Source organism: Aricia agestis, chromosome 21, assembly GCF_905147365.1.
Source record: "Aricia agestis chromosome 21, ilAriAges1.1, whole genome shotgun sequence".
Lineage (NCBI taxonomy): Eukaryota > Metazoa > Arthropoda > Insecta > Lepidoptera > Lycaenidae > Aricia > Aricia agestis.
This window is the reverse complement of record NC_056426.1, coordinates 813,518-829,215: the sequence shown is the minus strand read 5'-3', so window position 1 is coordinate 829,215 and position 15,698 is coordinate 813,518. Positions and strand designations below refer to the sequence as shown.

At 37.2% G+C, this 15,698-nt stretch overlaps 1 protein-coding gene across 1 annotated transcript in view; it reads left to right on the top strand.

Moving 5' to 3' along the window:
- The first annotated feature begins 240 nt into the window (after positions 1–240).
- Positions 241–15,698, top strand: part of LOC121737816 (ABC transporter G family member 20) — a 75,756-nt gene continuing 60,298 nt past the window's right edge. Inside the window, exon 1 of the mRNA XM_042129524.1 lies at positions 241–366. The gene's annotated coding sequence lies outside the window, so the exon portion shown is untranslated. The remainder of the gene's footprint in view (positions 367–15,698) is intronic.

Here is a 15,698-nt window from a genome sequence, read left to right as displayed (position 1 = left end):
TGTATGAACTTATTTCTGAGTTCTGACATCTTAATTTGGAGTTTAGACACATAGAAGTAATTACTAAAAGTACTTTATACACGCACTTTAAATCTATGTCAATACCTTAAGTAATGATTACTTAACCTAATTTTGTTTATAATCGCAATCTTGCACACAAAAAAACTGTCAATTGTAGTAGTTTCCTAACGCTACGGTCAAGATGAAAGTGTACTACTTAGAGCAGTGTGCGCGCGCGCCTTTGCCACAACGGTTGTGCGTGAAAAAAAGTTAGTGTCAAATTTGAATTACGAATTATATTTTCGAACGTGTTTCAGTGCAGTGCTAAAGTTTTTGTGATTTTTTTAAAAAATAATTAAGTACAAGGTAAGAATATTTTGATTAAATTAATTTAATTAAGTAATTTAAAATATTTTAATTAAGTACAAATAAACTGTAATTCGTAAAATACAGTTTATTAGTAATTTTCAGAAATAAATAAGAAAAATCGGCCAAGTGCGAGTTGGACTTGCGCACGAAGGGTTCCGTACCATTATAGAGCAAAAATAGTAAAAAATGTTGTGTTTTTGTATGGGAGCCCCCCTTCATTATTTATTTTATTTAAATTATATTATTAATTATTAAAGTATAAATACAGCTGAGTATTTTGTTTACATTTCAAGTGACTACCTGTTGTCATCATTGATATCGAGCAAAAAATGTTTGAAAAATCACGTTGTATGGGAGCCCAGAAATTTTTAATTTAAGAGCCCATATGACCCTAACTTGACTACATACATTAACCTAGATCTCAAAATCTGTAAGGTCTAGGAAACTGATTTTTTGACACAAGTAACTTCAGTTCATAAAGATTAAATGCTCAAGACGAAAACACGATTACTCAAAAAATGCTCGATAGTTTCTTTTTTACAAAAAACCTTGTTTTAGACACATTTTTGCTTGGATCTTCGAAGTTTGCTGTCTTTTCTTTAATATTTTTTAATATCTAAAAGGTATTGATAAAACCTAAATTTGCTCAAAACACTTTTTTCATAATCATTATAGTTCGTCTTTTATTCAAGTAAAACTAACTCGGCGATGATTCCGCGCCGTCCTTTTTCACCTGGCATATGAAAGACGGGCGTGAGTGTGAAGAGAGAAGGACGATGTTTAATTTTTAGAGTCAGGTGAGCTCTTAATTTGTTTTTAGTATTTGCTATTATAGCGGCAACAGATATACATAATCTGTAAAAATTTCAACTCTCTAGCTATTACCGTTCTTGAGTTACAGCCTGGAGACAGTCGCACAGACGGACAGACATCGAAGTCTCAGTATAGGGTCCCGTTTTTACCCTTTGGGAACGGAACCCTAAATATTCAAAATATTTTCAGCGTGCGTATTTTTACCCGATTACGGAAAAGCAAAAATTAAGAAAATCATTTATTTTGATAAAGCAGCAGCTGTCGTGCTTATTCTTCTGATCAAATTTTAATACCTGGGCCTGGGTTGAGAGATTAATAATGATGATATGGGTTGTAATATAATTTATTAACGTAGCCGCCATATAATAATAATTCAAGACGTGAGTGGAAGAATAAGGTAAGTAACATGAAAAAACTTCCCGTTTTTTTGCTTAAATGAAGGCTGTAGGGCCGGAAAATTTATTTGAAATAGAAAAACTGTGGATTATATGTGTAGCCAGATATATAAGGTAGGTTATGAAGTAGATAAGTTACAAGTTTTATAAAAGTAATAAGGGAAAAAATGAATTATTGTCCGTATGTTACGAAATGTTACTTGTTCGATTCTTCCACTCACGTCTTTAATTATGAATGAATGAAATTACCTTTTCCTTATTATCAATTCATTTAAATTATGTCTAAACCCTTGTTAATACACTAGTTTACTACCTACTACCAAACTTATAAAGAGAAAAAGTTTGTATGTTCTGAAACTACTGGACCGATTTTGGTGAAACTTTACATAGACATTGAGTTGACCCCGTGGTCTACTCAATGTCCTTCTATGGCGCTTCCCGTGGAGGGGGACATGGGATATTTGTTTTCGTGGAAAAATGCACGATTACTACTGCAGTTCACAGACTTCATTCTGTCTGTCACTTACTAATGTTAAGCACTGAACCGATTAAGAAGTATATCTGATCATGCCCTAATAAAGGACCAAAGACGTCTATGTCTGCAAAATGTAAGGTTACACTGCGATAACCGAATCTAATAAGTCAATAAACTAAAATGCGAGTCAACATAATCTCATATCTTTAAACGAGCTATTCTTGTATATTAAATATATTAAATATATAAAATTGGAATCTAGGAATCGGCTCCAACAATTTAGCTAGGAATCATTTTTAAAAAATGTCATTTTATTCGTGTTTTATCGAATACCGAGCAAAGCTCGGTCAAATAGCTAGTTGATAATTATGCAAAATGTACAATTTCCACGTAATATTCTACCATCTCGTCAAAAATATGTGAGTCAGTATAAAATTGACTAGTTTTGCAGTCAGGTACTGAGTACTTAACACTTAGTACTTACCTGCGCTAGTCTTTAGTTCAAGGGCCAACATTTTAAGGTCAATTTGAGGTCACAATATAAGGATTAAGAAATAAATAAATATTGATTCGCCCGCAATTCCGTTGCGCTAAAATTCGTGCAGGCACCGTACACTTTTCCAGGATAGAACGTATCCTATGTCCTTTCCCGGGACTCAAAGTATCTCCATACCAAATTTCAGCAAAATTGGTTTAGCGGTCTGGGCGTGAAGAGGTAACAGACAGACAGATAGACAGACAAACACATTTTCGAATTTATAATATTAGTATGGAAGTATGAATGACCGCTGCAATAAAGAATAGAGGTTAGATCACATTGCTACGTCGCAAGGCGATGTGTTTTAACCGACTTCCAAAAAAGGAAGGGGTACTATAATATTCGGCTGTATAATATTTTTTATCAAGCCATTCAAATTTGGAACAGGCAAACACCGCGAACAAATCTGTCATTTCAACGTGTATCTTCTTTTGGAGTAAATAAAGTTTAAAATGGCTTATTTAAAAGTTAAAATTGTGTCGTTAAGATGTGTACTGACCCAACTCTTGTATTATGTAGGGTTGCTGAGGATTCCTCTTCCGCTTCCTCATAATGAGGAAGTTCCGCAATATTTTGGGTTCCTCAACCGTTACCGCATCCTCATAAATAAAAATTAAAAAATCCTCTTCCGCTATCGCTTCCTCAAAATTTAAGAGGAATTTATGAGGAATTTCACTGCGCATACGCGTCGCGAATCCAAACATGGCATCGCGAGTGTCCATGGGCGACGGAAGTTGCTTTCCATCAGGTGACCCATTTGCTCGTTTGCATACGACGTTACGTTACGTTTATTCCATAAAAAAAAAAGGTGTCCAGATGAATATACTAAAAGTCTCCGAGGGTGGGACAACAGCCGGCGCGCGGTGGAATCAGGGGACTACGTTACGCCGATTTACTGTATCTGTCTCTAGGTACAGTTAATCGAGGTAACGTATTCCCGTGATTCTTCCTTCAAAGTTGATCCTATCTAAATTTATTATTTTTAAATATCTTCAGGAAGAATGAGTCTATACCACTACGTTTTTATTTTATCGTAAACATCTTTCAAATTTATTTTATGGTCGATCGATTGGCGGGGTACGGGGCATTATTTTTTATTTATTAGTAAATTTAGAAAAAATCTAACGTAGCTTTAAGAGATCATAGTACTTATTGTATAAAAATCATTTGTCTAAACGCATTGTCCAGGGAGTAAATTGGGGAATACGTTTGTATGGAAAAACAGTGCGAGCGTACCCTTTTAATACTCTGTATTTCCTAAAGTAATGATCGTTTGATCGTACAGTTTGGACGTAATTTATAGTAATGTAGATAATTAAGGTAGAAGTCACTAAAGAGATATTTTAAATAATTTTCGAGTCACAAACAAAAACCTTGAAAAAGAGACCTTTCCCCCCCTTCCCCACCGCCGGCTCTTGTCCCACCCTCGGGGACTTTTAGTATATTCATCTGGACACCTTTAGGAACAACTGTACCAACTTTCAAAACTAGACGAATTATTCGGTCTGATCGTCGATTTTGAAACTAATTTTCTTAGACTAGTTACTGAACTCCTCCTTAATTGTGGGACGGATTTTGATGATTCTTTAGTGTGTGTGTTTTGAGAATGATTTAGATTCATAGTTTGGTCCACTGGAAAATGCCCTTTTAATTAATTTTTGTGTAATGTACCTATGTACCTAGTTATGTACAGACAGGACAAAGACTTTTGGGTTGGGTCCGCTAGTATTTATAATTTCCTAACAATTAACATGTTATTTCCAAGTTTGGTTAGGACAATGCAGGCTGATCACCTGATTGTCTGACAAGATGATCCATGCGTCGGATGGGCATGTAAACAGTCGGTCCTGCGCCTGATCTCTCGCCAGTCGTGTCGGTCTTCCGTCCCACTGGGTTATGAGAGTAAAGGAATAGAGAGTGCTCTTGTGTACTGCGCACACACTTGGGCACTATAAAATTACTCCTGCGTACCTGGTCTGGTTTCAATGAAACCGGCCACCGTCACCGAAACCGGTGTGGGGAGTATTATTATTATAATTTCCTATCATCCTCTTCCTCATCCGCTTCCTCTTCCGCTTCCTCATCCGCATCCTCTTCCTCAAAAAATATCCTCTTCCTCATCCGCATCCTCTAAATTTGCGCGTGAAAATTCCTCTTCCTCCTCCTCTTCCTCATAATCACTTCCTCAACAACCCTAGTATTATGTATGCAAACAGTAGCTAACGAGAAGGTCATAACTCATAACTTATTTATCTAACTAGCGTTTTATTCGGTATTCGATAAAACACGAATAAAATGACATTTTCTAAAAATGATTCCTAGCTAGATCGATTTATCGCCCCCGAAACCTCCTATATACTAAATAGTAAATTTCATGAAAATCGTTGGAGCCGATTCCAAGATTCCAATTATTATATACTTATGTACAGGGTGTAACAAAAATAAGTGATAATACTTTAGGCAAGGGCCCGGGCGTCACGAGTTTCCTCATACAAAAATGAAAAAAAAAATTGGTTTTTCAGTGCTGCTACTTTCACAGTGAACTCTCTACAAGGAACACTGTGAAAGTAATTTCACGAAATTTGGTGAGTAGGGTTGTTTTATTAAGTAGACACCCACTAAGGAAGGAATTTTGAAAATTTTACCCCGAAGGGGGTGAAATAGGGGTTGAAAGTTTGAATGAAAGTCCGTCATTGCTTGAGTTAGAAACATGAAACTTTATTTTTGGGTTACTGATTAAAATGAATGGATATGTATTTAAGCGTTTTTGGAAATTCTACCTCCAAGGGGGTGAAATTGGGGTTGAAAGTTTGAATGAAAGTGCGTATATATATATATATACGCACGGCCCGTCTCAGTGAGCTCACTCCTTAAAACGAGCAATTCTTGTATATATATATATATATATATATATATACCTATATATATATACAAGTACCTATGTACCTAGTTATGTACAGACAGGACAAAGACTTTTGGGTTGGGTCCGCTAGTATTTATAATTTCCTAACAATTAACATGTTATTTCCAAGTTTGGTTAGGACAATGCAGGCTGATCACCTGATTGTCTGACAAGATGATCCATGCGTCGGATGGGCATGTAAACAGTCGGTCCTGCGCCTGATCTCTCGCCAGTCGTGTCGGTCTTCCGTCCCACTGGGTTATGAGAGTAAAGGAATAGAGAGTGCTCTTGTGTACTGCGCACACACTTGGGCACTATAAAATTACTCCTGCGTACCTGGTCTGGTTTCAATGAAACCGGCCACCGTCACCGAAACCGGTGTGGGGAGTATTATTATTATAATTTCCTATCATCCTCTTCCTCATCCGCTTCCTCTTCCGCTTCCTCATCCGCATCCTCTTCCTCAAAAAATATCCTCTTCCTCATCCGCATCCTCTAAATTTGCGCGTGAAAATTCCTCTTCCTCCTCCTCTTCCTCATAATCACTTCCTCAACAACCCTAGTATTATGTATGCAAACAGTAGCTAACGAGAAGGTCATAACTCATAACTTATTTATCTAACTAGCGTTTTATTCGGTATTCGATAAAACACGAATAAAATGACATTTTCTAAAAATGATTCCTAGCTAGATCGATTTATCGCCCCCGAAACCTCCTATATACTAAATAGTAAATTTCATGAAAATCGTTGGAGCCGATTCCAAGATTCCAATTATTATATACTTATGTACAGGGTGTAACAAAAATAAGTGATAATACTTTAGGCAAGGGCCCGGGCGTCACGAGTTTCCTCATACAAAAATGAAAAAAAAAATTGGTTTTTCAGTGCTGCTACTTTCACAGTGAACTCTCTACAAGGAACACTGTGAAAGTAATTTCACGAAATTTGGTGAGTAGGGTTGTTTTATTAAGTAGACACCCACTAAGGAAGGAATTTTGAAAATTTTACCCCGAAGGGGGTGAAATAGGGGTTGAAAGTTTGAATGAAAGTCCGTCATTGCTTGAGTTAGAAACATGAAACTTTATTTTTGGGTTACTGATTAAAATGAATGGATATGTATTTAAGCGTTTTTGGAAATTCTACCTCCAAGGGGGTGAAATTGGGGTTGAAAGTTTGAATGAAAGTGCGTATATATATATATATACGCACGGCCCGTCTCAGTGAGCTCACTCCTTAAAACGAGCAATTCTTGTATATATATATATATATATATATATATATAAGAATTGCTCGTTTTAAGGAGTGAGCTCACTGAGACGGGCAGCAGCGTGCCGGGGCTCATCGCAAAAATCCGCCTCCATACAATTTGTATGGAGGCGGATTTTTGATCGCACACTGTGTCGGGGCGCAGCGGATTTCCGCTTCCATACTAATTGTATGTAGGCGGATTTTTGCGAAGAGCCCCGGCACGCTGCTGCCCGTCTCAGTGTGCTCACTCCTTTAAAGATATAAAATATAAGAATATTTGAATCTTCACGTTCAACGCAGTTTTACCCACTTAAATAAGGAATTCCACTGGAACCGTACATTTTTCCGTAAAAAAAGTAACATATGTCCTTCTCCGTGGTATACTCTATGTTTGTGCTAGCGCGTTCAAACAAACAAACAGACCCTTCCCAATTATAATATTAGTATAGATAATATTATTAATACGACCAGCGACCGTCTGTATGTCTTTTACCTTTATTAAAACCACTAAACCGGTTTAGATTTAATTTTGTATGACACTCTCAGTTTATATATTATATTTAATATAATATATTATAATATTTTCGAACATATTACAGATTTAGAATGCGGGTCACGGGTAGTAATAATGAATATAAGTCACAACTGCTGAATCGATTTTAATCATTTTTCAGTGACTATATATTTTATACCCGATGCGAAGCCGGGGCGGTTAGTTATAATCGCTAGTTAATTATAATATTAAGTATGGTTATGGATCACACATACAGGACTCGGTCCATTAAGTGTATCTGATTTGACATTTAAAATCTACATAATATCTTGATAAAAACTCGTTAAGAGGCCGGGTACCAACTACCATCGAACTGGCCCATTAAAACATGTTTCCGGGAATGTTTATTTTGCATGTTTGTCTCCTTAATTGTTACTAGCTATTTGACCGAGCTTTGCTCGGCATTCGATAAAATACGAATAAAATGACATTTCCTAAAAATGATTCCTAGCTAGATCGATTTATCGCCCCCAAAACAGCCTATATACTAAATTTCATGAAAATCGGTCAAGCCGATTCCGAGATTCCAATTATATGATATACAGGGTGCAATTAAACCTTCCTGTCAAATTTTGATATATTGTTCCTTGTTAAAAATAAAAATACACGTATTTTTTCTTTTATAATCACACAGTACTAAAATGTTGAGAAATAGCTTCCGAAAGTTATCCTACAAAACACTACAATCAATGGACACTCTCATATCCATCGCCGCGGCCCGCGAGTGACCGTTCTGCAACGATTTTAAATGGGATAAAATAATATTATGTCATTTAAAAATAGCATCCAAGTTTTTTTTTTGTTAAATGGACTCTCTTAATGATACCTAAGTCCTGGAAAAAATTTAGCAGGAAGGTTTAATTGCACCCTGTATATATACAAGAATTGCTCGTTTAAAGATATAAGATAAGATATCTTGATAAAAACTCGTTAAAAGCATGTTTCCGGGATATATATTTTGTATGTTTGTCTCCTTAATTATTATAAACAAGATACTTATCACGACATTATTATTATTACTTTTATTGAAAGGTTCACGAACTGGCTGTATCACTAAAATAATTTTATAAAATAATGCAGTATGTTAGTAGAACTGAGTGTACAACCTTCAGCGGGGCTAAAATGGTCGCTTTGAAGAATCATATTATGATTCATTTTTTTTAAATCGCAGAATGCAAGTCTGCTTGCAATTCATGTCTAGTAATTTGTACTAATTTGACATTTGTCAGTTTGACAGTTTTGACAATTCATTTGCTAAATTGATTGAGAGGAATCGCTGAATGTGATTATTTTAGCCCCGCGGTGTACAACCTACAGTGAACACAGTGAACATAATATATTTTACGCGTAGCATCTCGCGGAAAGCGCGCATTGTATTTAAATGACAGCGCGACTGCACCGCCATCTAAATAAATCGTTGCATACATTTTGCTTGTAATCTCGCGATGTAGCGGCCAAAACGCTCGTTTGCGTTTCAGCCACTTGTACTCCGTGATAAACTCGCCTAAAATATACTGTTTGATTTAAATTTATAAGCTCTGAAAAAATAATCCAATAAAATCATTTTAACAAAAAAAAGACTTCAAACAGTATTTCCTATCATGGGACCATTTGTAAAATGTTCTCTTTCCAACAAAAAAGAATCATCAAAATAGGTTCACAAACGGAGAAGTTATCCGCGAACAAACATAGAAAAAATCTTAAATACGATCGTGTTGAGAAACCTACTTTTTTTAAGTCAGATAGAACATAAAAATGCCGAAGATAAAAATCTTGTAAAATTTTATTACAGAGTAAAAGACTTCAACGAATGCGACGCACTCATATAATATATAATTGGAATCTCGGAATCGGCTCCAATGATTTTCATGAAATTTAATATATAGGGGGTTTCGGGGGCGATAAATTGATCTAGCTAGGAATCATTTTTAGAAAATGTCATTTTATTCGTGTTTTATCGAATACCGAGCAAAGCTCGGTCAAACAGCTAGTTATTTTTATATTATAAGTATGTACTATACTTGCCAACAATGTACAACACAAACAACTTAAAATTTTGGTTGAAAATTTGATAACGAATAAGCTTCTTGAAACCTCCCTCTCGAATCGCCAATCCAATTTCGCTTTTTGGTATGGAGATACTTTGATTCCCGGAACCTTTCCCGGGATATGTCTTTACTCCTTACATAGGATACTTTTATCCCGGAAAAAGTACGATTCCTGCATTATCTTGAGTGAAGAAAAGATCCATATTTATAAACTAATATAATAATATTATGAATGCGAAAGTGTGTATGTCTGTCTGTTACCTCTTCACGCCCAAACCGCTGAACCAATTTTGCTGGGCATGGAGATAGGATACTTCTTATCCCGGAAAAATGTACGATTCTTTCGCGATAAACGAGTTTTGGTGCAACGGAGATGCTGGCGTCGTGTAGTGAGTGATAATGATTAATAGCAGCGTTTTACCCTGAAATAAAACGCTTATTAAATACTTACTTTATTTGAAGCATAATAATTGAGATAGGCACTTCCGTTTCCGCAGATTTTACCTCCTTTTCTTTCCTGAATGTTGGTAGCTCTGTCAACCTTGGCGCCATCATCGAGCAGGTAGAGGGAGAATTCCCGATCGACTATGATCATTGAGTCGAAATTGCACCAGGCAGAAATAAAAAGTTATGCTTCAAATAAGGTAAGTATTTAATAAGCGTTTTATTTCAGGGTAAAACGCTGCTATTAAACACTTGACCGTTATTTGAAGCATAATAATTGAGACGTGTTTGTTATCGCCTGGTGATGATGTACGCCAATGTGACAAAATAAAAGTAAGACGCCAATGTGAAAAGAAAATATAACAATATAAAATAGTAATTCCTTGTGGGAATACTTCTAAAACTATATATAGGAGATATAAGAGTGATGGAATAGAAAATCCAGTGTTCAAACACTTTTTTACACAATTATTACACCAAAAACTGATTGACAAATCAAAAATACAACTTGTAAAAAAAGCTTTGATATGGACATAATGAAATCAACTAAAGGAACAAAATAATTCCTTAAATCGTTAGAATTAAATGAAAGTACTAGTTTTTTGTACCGATTTTCAATAACGGCCCCAAAAGTATTTCATGAATGGATACATTGTCTATCCAACTTTCAGCCATAGCTGAGCGGACGTTACCTGGTGGTGCAGTTGTCTCAGACAAGTTAGTTTTGATACCGCCAGCTAAAGGCGGCAGATGGTTTTCCTCGCAAGCTCGTAAATAAATTGCACATTTAGCTTCGCTAATCGCTACGCCTGCGATGAAAAAAGTGATTACAGCATTTAAGCCAGTAAACAGCAAGGTTGCTTATTACTGGGATTGCTTAAAATCTTCCAGCTAGATTGTATAGAATCAGAACTGTTCGTTTTAGTTATGACTAAATGAATTAATCACATTAAAGAATTTTAAACCACTGTATTCTTACAGTGTGTAAGATCATGTACACGTCTGCCCGACGAAAACAAAAGCAAAATATCTGTATGTCTAGAAAATACAAATAAATTACTTGTGTCAACTGGCGTCAACAGACTTCAATAAGTTTTTAATTTATGTTGTACAAGCTTTTTCAATGCAATAGATTTTAACATGTTTTACCAAACCGTAAGAACTTAAAGGGCCAGAAATCTCTGTATCAGACATGGAAGATATTATCTACTTATGTAAGAAAATAATGTTATAAGAGAGTTTAATCTATTAAAAATAGATAAGAATTTTGCAAGGACTGTGGCCGTCGGCTTGTGAGCATCATATAGCATCACATCTGTGAAACTTACACCAGGATAACCATCTATACCAGGCAACTTTATAAGTTTTGAGAGTAGCAGGTCATGATAATAACAATAATTTTATATGGTTATCATCTCAGCCTCAGAAATTTTACAATTTTACGACCACCTCCACATTTCTATACTTCCAGGGTCATTTCCTGATCTTTGGAAGAGGGACCCCCGTTGAAATGTCGATTGTGTATTTCTCCAGATCGCCAATCGTGTACGGTGCTGCTATTGCACTCGACTTGAGATCTGCCCGCCAAAATACTCGTTCCCAGCGTGGAACCACTAGGAGATAAATTCTTTGAGCCCGATTTAGGTGAGCCAGGACATTGGGGATTAATTAAGCACCTAGGCTAGGGGGTACTCCTGAGAAAAGGCATCGTGATCTAAACCTGCTTGATCGGTCAAGTCGAGAGTTACATAATTAGTCACTACATGAGCTTCGGCGGAAGAACATATATCGGTCACACAAGTAAGCCGCATTTTCTGATCTTCTCCGTGCAAGAAGTTAACAGATTTGGGAATGATCCAATAACTCGAAAAATCTGAATGGTTATGTCCATCAGGGCATCTGACATGGTGCGACCTTCGTCCCAAATATAGGTTATAGCTGTTCGATTGTCGCTCTGCCAAAGAACTGTCGAGCGAGCGAGAGTCTGGTGCTGACTGCTGACATCGGAGAAGCAGAGCCCTAGAAGCTCTTTCTGATTGTAATGCATGAAATTTTCTTATGCTGACCATGTCCCCGTTAAGGAAAGGTGGTCGAGTTGAGCACCCCAAGCTAGGTCCGACGCATCTGTTGCCAAGCAGTGCCATGGTGGGCTCCAAAGAAAGGAAGTTGATAGATGATGACTTTGCAACCACCACCGAAGATCGTCGCTAAACGTAACGCTTGTCTCGGTAGAGAGCAGCGATTCGGAAATGCGGACTTATCCAAGTCTATGAGAAGAGACAAGAGAGCTCGGTAATGTAGCCTTCGGTACTATGAAACTGGTGAAGTTCAGGAGATCGCGGAATGCTCTGCAAGGTCTTTAGATCTACCAACAAACTGAAATACAGTTTGGCGGTTTTTAGGATACGGACATAATGTTGTAAAATAATGGAAAAAAACTCTTTGTCAGGACTCAGGACTGGTAAAATCTTTTGAAGAATTTTAGACATTTTCTCGCCTGGAAGTAGCTTTTCGTTTTGAAACGTGTTCCAACGAACACCTAGATTACCAGGTCTTGTTGAGGCGTAAGTAAAGTCTTTGAAGCAAAATCTGGACATGCTTCTGTAGGATGATTTTGTTTTAATAAGCAATAAGATAATCGTCCTAATAAACGATGATACGCAGAACTTGCTCTCTGAGGGTTTGTTTAACCCAATTGGTCAGGGAAGCAGGTGACCGGATAAAAAGCAAGTAATTTGCAGCAACTGTCCCTTGTATACAGACGTAGGAGCCGTCAGTGCGATGGAGCGACTGCCAGGTAAAATATGCTTGGGACAGGGATATTTTGCAAAGCCAATCGTTGGGTTGCAAAACAAAACTGTCATTAGTTGAACATTTATGAGCCCGAATGGCTGAGTCAAAACATAATCGAATAGAGTGGAAAGATTGAAAATAGGACGGCAGGACCCGTCGACCTTAGGGACCAGAAACATAAATAAAACTTGGCAAGGGGCTGGCAAACTTTTAATACACCCTGGAATATCATTTGTCGAATTTGGAGACACATATCCTCCGACTCTGTGGTAGAAAAATGATTTTGGTTTAATTTTGGAATGAACCGAGGTGGTTTTAGAATCTTTATAATAATAACATGGAGCATCTAGGCGCTGCCAACGAGAAACGGCGGTAAAACTTCAAAGTTTGACCCGCTCTGAATTTTTGATTGCAGTACTTACGTTTTTTTTTTTTTTTTTTGGCATTCCCGAGATCCGAAAGAGAAGCGGCACGTTCACGGGTACTTTTGCCGTGGAAGTTCCCTCAGTTGTCCAATCGAGCTCCTCTCGAGTGAAAGGAAATTCGTGCATTGCCAGGCATTGACCGTAGTTCAAAATTATTTCTTTGTCCCCGTGGGGTACGATTGTAAGAACAGCCTTGCGCAGACTGGTAATCATGGGAAATGTGCGAGCTAGCACAACATCCATGAGACATACCATGCGCGGGTATACAACTCTTAGTCTGCCCCTGCGGGGGTAGACTAAGCTCTCGAGTGAAAAGAACTTCGTGCATTGCTAGGCATTGACCGTGGTTCAAAATTTATTGTTTGTCCCTGCGGGGGACGATTGTATGAACAGACTTGCGCAGACTGGTGAGCATGGGAAATGTGCGAGCTAGCACAACATCCATGAGACATACCCTGCGCGGATATATAACTCTTAGGCTGCCCCTGCGGGGGGCGGCGAGTTAATCTGTTGCTCTAGAACCCGCTTGCGCAGCGGCAGCAACATTATTCTGACTATTCGCAACAAAGGTTTTGCGAGCTCCCTCAGTCTTTTCGAGTAGTAACACCAGCAACTCGGAATTAACTTAGATAAAATGATTGCAAGAACTGGGTCGTGAACGAAATTGATAATTGCATTGCGTCTCATTTGAAAACCTCATAGATCTCAAAGCTCAGCTCAGACCACAAATTAATTAAAGTAACTCTTACGTTGTGATACAAATCCTTAACGGTTTCATTTAACCTTCAAGGGTCAAGCTTGAAGCGTGTGACCATTGTAACAATTTCTTAGGAGCAGATTTCAATGCTCCGCGCTGCATAAGTACGCAATATAATAATGCCGCGTATGAGTTGTGCACGTGAGATTTGACAATCTAAATATTTAAGCTCATCATTGACCTCTAAATCAACAAAATCTAGTATATGATTGATTATAAGATTCTTGAACTTCAGAATAACGAACTTCTGACCATTCGTTATGTTGAATATTTATTTAATATACCCAAAACCCCTAAAAGAGAAGTTTTCGTAACGGACGTTTCTTTAAGTTTTGTTTTAATTTCAAAAACAAGATTCGGTTATAAACAATTGCTAACGGTCGTTTCATTTTCATTTGATTTGCTATACAATTCCCGACTGACATCATCGTCGATGCAACTGCATGACCTTGAAAAATAGATCGGTTTTCGTAAAAATAATTAACCTTTTTGTTAAGTTCATTAACCTCTTGAGTTAATTTAGCTAAAGGGTGGTTATAGCGCTGTCTGTATTTGCTCCCCCCCTTTTTGTGGCGGCGGCGCCTCGATTTACGTTTGCTGTGTGAAGTAGAAGTCGATGACGAGCTCGAATCATTTGTTCAACTACTACTACTAGATGACCTTGCACGAGAACAAGGCCTTTTTTATTAACCACATTAGTGGGTAGTTTCAAATCTAACGTTAGCTGGTGTCACTACCGAATCATGAACAAATTCACATTCGTTATTCATTATTAATAGCTACCTTAACCTAGGAAAGAACACAAACACAAGAACTTAACTAGAAAATTAATATTTAAAAATTTAAATGTAGTATTTAAATTTATATTCGTTATTAATGTAACGATACGAACGATAAAATCGTTATTAATATGAAATGTTCATCTTTTCTAAAGAAAAAATGTACAAAAATATAACTTACGTGAATTACCAAAACACTTGAAAAACGGTAAAAACACAACACTGAAATTTAAATTATATAACTGGGAGTTATATAATAAGGAGGTATAATACGTAATGACTTCTGAGCACGACTGTGCGGTGCGGAAAACAAAACGCCAATGATCATAGTCGATCGGGAATTCTCCCTCTACCTGCTCGATGATGGCGCCAAGGTTGACAGAGCTACCAACATTCAGGAAAGAAAAGGAGGTAAAATCTGCGGAAACGGAAGTGCCTATCTCAATTATTATGCTTCAAATAACGGTCAAGTGTTTAATGATTGGTTTTGATTGTCACCATGATTGTAAAGCTGCGTATGCACAATCGACGACGATCGCGGGCAATCACAGACCAATATCTTGAGTGAAGAAAATATCAATCTATAAAATTATATACAGGCTGTAACGAAAATAAGTGATAATACTTTAGGGTGTGTACGTGTTCCTTGTAGAGAGTTCACTGTGAAAGTAGCAACTCTGAAAGACGAAACATTATTTTCACTTTTGTAAGGGCAAGGGCCCGAGAGTCAAGAGTTTCCCCATACAAACGTGAAAAAAAAATTTGGTCTTTCAGCGCTGCTACTTTCACAGTGAACTCTCTACAAGGAACATGTACACACCCTAAAGTATTATCACTTATTTTTGTTACACCCTGTATAAAATTCTCGCGTCACGTGGTGCGTGGTTGAATTCCGCTGAAACGGCTCGAGTCTCGACCGATTTTTGTGAATCTTAGCGAGCATATCATTATCGGCTAGGGTTGAAAATCGGACAACATCTACTTTTTATATAAGTGCATTTGTTTAATAAATAATAGTAAATTATTACAACTCGAGACTGACGGCGACGAAAATGTTTGTAAACATTTTCTAACATAAAAACATTTACCCAGTGCCGCAAATAGCTTTTTTTGCGCCCTGTGCGAGCCTCTATATAACTGCACCTTTGTTTTTTAAC